Raw genomic sequence first — 5,831 nt, 5'->3', positions numbered from 1 at the left:
GGCTCAAAGGAAGTTTGCGACCGAGTTCAAGCTGAAGACAACCGGTCCACGCGTGCTAACAATCAAGAATTTGATTCGCAAGTTTCAGAGAACGGGTAATGCTCATGGTGACAGTTTTGGTAATGTCGGTCGTCCAAAAAGAGTGAAAACGCCTGAAAACATCGAGAAGACACGGGCTGTGTCTCTAACCAGCCCCAGGATATCGATCAGACGAGCTGCACCACAAGTGGGAATCAACCGGGAGACACCGCGACCAATTGTTGTTGAAGGTCCGCATCTCTTCTCATACAAAATTCAAACCCATCAGCCATTAAGCCCCAGGACCATGCAACAGCGGTTGTGTTTCGCCAATACTGTTGCCCACAGAACAGGACTTTGATATGAATATGGATTGTTTTAACAACGAAGCCCACTTTCATTTGGATGGTTCGTCAATAAACAAAATTGGCGCATTTAGGGACTGAGAAGCAGCATTTCGCTATAGACAAGTCTCTTTACACTTAACGTGTGACCGTGTGGCGTGCAGTGTCCAGTCACGGAATAATTGGTGTGATATTCCTTGATGGAACGGCGACTACCGAATGGTACGTGAAGGTTTTGGAAGACGATTTCATTCCCATTATCCAATGTGACCCTGATTTCGACAAGATGTGGTTCATGCACGACGTAGCTCGACCCCGTCGAAGCAGGAGAGTGTTTGATGTCCTGGAGGAGCAGTTTGGAGAACGCATTATGGCTCTGGGGTACCCAGAGGCCACTGACATGGGCCTCGATTGGCTGCCATATTCTCTGGATCTGAACACATGCGACTCCTTTTTGTGGGGCTATACTAAAGACAAGCTGTTCACCAATAACCCCAAAACCATTTCTGAGCTAAAAACAACCATTCAGGAGATCATCGACAGCATCGATGTTCCGAAACCTCAGCGGCTCATGCAGAATTTCGCTGGTAGTCTGCGCCACATCAACGCCAAGGATGGCAGACACATCGAATATGTCATAACTTAAATCCGAATATCTGAAGTGACGTTTACATGTTGAATAAAGTGTGTGGACGCCGCAGTTTGTAACTAATTTACGTTTTTTCCACATTGTTTAACCTGTAATGCTAAATTGGTGATCCCTTGATGCCTCAGAACATGTCCTCCCAACCGATTCCTTCTTCTAGTCAAGTTGTGCCAGAAATTTCTCTTCTCCCCAATTCTATTCAATACCTCCTCATTAGTTATGTGGTCTACCCCTCCAATCTTCAGCATTCTTCTGTAGCACCACATTTCGAAAGCTTCTATTCTCTTCTTGTCTAAACTATTTATCGCCTATGTTTCACTTCCATACATGGCTGCACTCCATACAAATACTTTCAGAAACGACTTCCTGACATTTAAAACTATACTCGATGTTAACAAACCTCTCTTCTTCAGAAACGTTTTCTTTACCATTGCCAGTCTCCATTTTATATTCTCTACTTCGACCATCGTCAGTTATTTTGCTCCCCAAATAGCATAACTCCTTTACTACTTTAAGTGTCTCATTTCCTAATCTAATTCACTCAGTATCACCCGATTTAATTCGACTACATTCCATTATCCTCGTTTTGCTTTTGTTGATATTCATCTTATATCCTCCTTTCAAGACACTGTCCATTCCGTTCAACTGCTCTTCCAGGTCCTTTGCTGTCTCTGACAGAATTACAATATCGTAGGCAAACCTCAAAGTTTTTATTTCTTCTCCATGGATTTTAATTCCTACTCCGAATTTTTCTTTTATTTCCTTACCTGCTTGCTTAATATACAGAGTGAATAACATCGGGCAGAGGCTACAACCCTGTCTCACTCCCTTCCTAACCACTGCTTCCCTTTCATGTACCTTGACTCTTATAACTACCATCTGGTTTCTGTTCAAATTGTAAATAGCTTTTTGCTCCCTGTATTTGACCCCTGCCACCTTCAGAATTTGAAAGAGAGTATTCCAGTCAAATAAATATTGTAAATGAACATACTAAAGTGTAAGTGAACATATTAATGGTGGTGGTGGTTAGTACTTAACGTCCCGTCGACAACGAGGTCATTAGAGACGGAGCGCAAGCTGGGGTTAGGGAAGGATTGGGAAGGAAATCAGCCGTGCCCTTTCAAAGGAACCATCCCGGCATTTGCCTGAAACGATTTAGGGAAATCACGGAAAACCTAAATCAGGATGGCCGGAGACGGGATTGAACCGTCGTCCTCCCGAATGCGAGTCCAGTGTGCTAACCACTGCACCACCTCGCTCGGTAAACATATTAATGTGTTACCTTTTTGTAGATATCTAATTGTCTTTATTGACCACCTCAACTACCGGGACATCAGTCTTCATGTAATTTCACATGTGTCAGGCTTGAAGCATCCTTCTGTTGTTAGTGTGACGTCTGCCATAATTGGAATTACACATTGCTTAGTATTTTCTCGTTCGTTACCTTGCCAGAATCCTAAGACGTCTCCTAATTATGATGATTTATATGCGTCTTTTGAATGGAGACGTTGTGCATCAGGGAGTGGTTTATTATTGCAAAAATTGGAGGGAGTATGTTGTGGGCAGTTGTGTTACTTCCTCTCACGTATATCTCGCGAAATGACTGGAACGAGAAATTGGAGCTAATACGGATGTTTATCGACAGACATTTTCTTCCACGTGCCATTCGCGAATGGAACAGTGACAGACGTTAAATGATGGTAAGAGAACAAGTTCTGTCTTTGGAGCGAAATTTAAGTAATGGCCTTTTTGTACCTAACTTTTTGCGGCGCTTTCGGGGGCAATTGTTGCAGCGCGGAATCTCTTAAGAAATATGCATGAAGAGGCCGTGTGCTGAATCGTGTTTTTTCATCTTTTTTTTTGGCTGGGGTGGTGTCTTGGTGCTCGGTTCCTATTTGAACTAGGAACGTGGGTAAAAGGTTTTTCGTTTAGCCCGGGCCAGCGGCCGTTTGTATAGCCGTTCGAACATCTGTCTTACTGTAGCTATGTTACACTATGTTAAGCAAGGTCTGAACGACAAACTGGAGCTGGCGCCCAGGAAAACTATGCAAATCGATTAATTCCTTTGGCAAAAGATTTTAGTTGGGCTTAAATTAATACGTAGCTAATGGCACTATTTGTATGTGCATCGTTCGGATTTTATGTGCAAAACAGTCATCCTCGCTCCGATTTTACATGCGAAAACTCTTAAATAACTCCGGACTGGAGCGACACTGATGGTTTCAAATTTGGTCCACCGGTGTATCTGACCATGGTCTAAGATAAGTTTCTACCGTTAAAAAAAAAAATGCTTCGTTTGAATATTACGTGCAAGAAACGCGTTTTTCAGGAAGGTTTTTGAAGCACGTCAGTTCTACAATTTAAACTTGTACGAATCGGTTCAAACTTCGCATAAAGATAGATAAATGGATAAAATCAAAACGAAATTTTTTCATTTAGTAATCCTTATCCGTTGTCGAGATACGGTGGTGTAAAGTGGAGCTAAATGAAGCGCGTAAAATTCGTTATTACGCGAACTGAATGCGCGGAAGTGGTTTAAAGTGAATCAAATAAATAAAAAAATGCATTCTTACAATAAAATTGAAAACTCGATTTCAAAAATCTAGCTTCATTCGGATTTCGGATATGGTAGAGTAAAAGTTAGGAACCAGAACGAAAAATGGTCCTATCATAGCACAAAAAAGGCGAATATGTCCTGGGCACAGTTAGAGATGTAAAGGATGACTTAGCTGTCAGCTTCAAAATATCTTGCAATGTTCGTGCTTTTTTACGAGTTGACCCTACTCCCCCAGCGCAATGAGCTGTCTTAGCTACAATGTGTTGGCATACCTACATCTTACGATTTATAGGCTAAAGTCCCTGGTCCTGTGCTCAAAATCCAGAAGATTCGCCATTCATAATGAGCAATATACCATATAATGTGGCTTAAGAGCATACAAGCAATAGCTAAAAACGTTTTTGTGAAAGGTAAAATTTCTAGGCATGGATTTGTTCCTAGGGTGACGCTAAACCTTCTTTTCATTTTTTTATTCCTGGGTTGGGGCGTGGATTTTTTCCCCCAATGGAATCATTTCTCTTCCGAACCTACTCCTTGTTACTTGTACGCTGAGGGGTGTAAGAACAAATAGGCAAAAATTCATGTACTTATAGGGAGTGGGATGCATCTGTAATGGGAAGTATCAGAGAGTGGGGGTGCATCTATGATAGCAAGTATACCAGATTGGGGATGCATGCATCTTAAACTTTAATGGCATTTTGTGTTGTACTACACGACATGACAAATGCCATGTTGGATGACATGATGGTATGTGTCTTGTTATGCAACATGACATCATGTATCATGTTACTTTACGTGACGTGACACACATTGCGTGACGTGGGTACTAATACTAAGAAGTGAACTAGCACAAATATGCCAAGATGAATTGATTTAAATGTCTTTGAAGCTGCCAGGTAAGTTGGAAAGCTAGTTCCCTTCTGTCACATCCCTAACTCTGCCTAGGGCATATTCACCTTATTTGTGCTGTAATAGAGCATTTTTCGTTATGAAATGGAAAGCCCAGTTAGAATCTCTGTTGGAGGCTAGTGACCTTGGCGGTAGACGTTGCACCCCATGTGTTATTACTGGACCGAATTTTCATAATTTTTTAAAATGTTTGCAGCGAAAGTGAGTGTGTGGAGATCTATAAAGGGAATCTCGTTTAATATGTATTGCTCATCTTTTGTAATTGGCACGTCAGTGTCTGGTTGATACATTTGTTGTCGATTATCCTATCAGAATGAGGGAAAAATACTGAAATTGCCGAACTATCAACAGACACGAATTTCGTAAATATCTGGAGTCATACACCTTTTGAAAACTCTAAACGGTTTGTGTCATGTAGAACTGATGTTGTATTCAGTGTAAATGCTACACAAGCGTGCTATAAAGGTGCTGGAATGAATGACGTCCGTATTACACATCAGTGGGTTCAGACTTGTCGCATCTTTATTAAAGTGATGTGGCAGTACATCACTGTCTTTGCCTCACTTTTCCACTTTAGGTGATAACCACGTTGTTTCGCCCTGTTCCTGAGTATGTTGTTATATTATTTAGACAAAACGTGTTAAGCAGTGTCTACATGTTACTGTTGCAGCATGGTCAGATTCCTAGAGAATATTACACTAAAATACTTCCAAACGAAATACAATGTGTCACAAATCCCACACGCGTGTCTCAACCTTCTCGATCACGATTTTCTTTTTAAATACAGTACGTGATTCAAATGGTGTACACATCTCACATTAATGTCCACTAGTATGTGTCTGGATACTTTTGATTTGATAGTGTATTCACTGCACTTCCCTAAAATGGAAGCAAATTCCTAAATAAGGTTTTTGTAATTAGTGCTGGCTGCTACCTCTGATGGTCAGAGTAAAGAGGAATGGCGTATCTGCTCCTGCTTTCGCTGGCTTGCAGGAACATACCTTATCTTATTAGATTTGGTATTGATCGAGCACAAGGGGGCATTGTCCCAGCCAGCACTTGATTAGACACAAGTCCGGTGGAAACCTTCGGCTGGCCCCCTGTCTCCCACCCTTACCATGTTATTAAAATCATCCCACACTTCTCATTGGAGGTGGCTACGTACCTGAGAGGAGAAGTGGTAGTTATACTGGGCACACCATGGCCGTGGCAGCTGGGTCCTGCAGACACAGGACAGCTCCTGGCTGGGTGCAATTATGAGTGCAGCGCTTCACACAGACTATGGTGGAGAGCTCCTTTTTTTGGTAGGTTCTGAATAAATTCTATACCTCTACCATTCCAATCCTGTCCACATTGG

The 5,831-nt window shown here is 41.9% G+C and overlaps 1 non-coding gene across 1 annotated transcript; it reads right to left on the bottom strand.

Annotated features, from left to right (window-relative positions):
• Positions 1-2,194: 2,194 nt before the first annotated feature.
• On the bottom strand, positions 2,195-2,267 carry Trnaa-cgc (transfer RNA alanine (anticodon CGC)). Its single transcript has one exon. It is a non-coding gene; the product is annotated as a tRNA-Ala (tRNA).
• Between the last annotated feature and the right edge of the window lie 3,564 nt (positions 2,268-5,831).

This window comes from Schistocerca cancellata, chromosome 4, assembly GCF_023864275.1.
Source record: "Schistocerca cancellata isolate TAMUIC-IGC-003103 chromosome 4, iqSchCanc2.1, whole genome shotgun sequence".
In the NCBI taxonomy this organism is placed as follows: Eukaryota; Metazoa; Arthropoda; class Insecta; order Orthoptera; family Acrididae; genus Schistocerca; species Schistocerca cancellata.
This window is presented reverse-complemented; position numbering and strand designations above follow the sequence as displayed.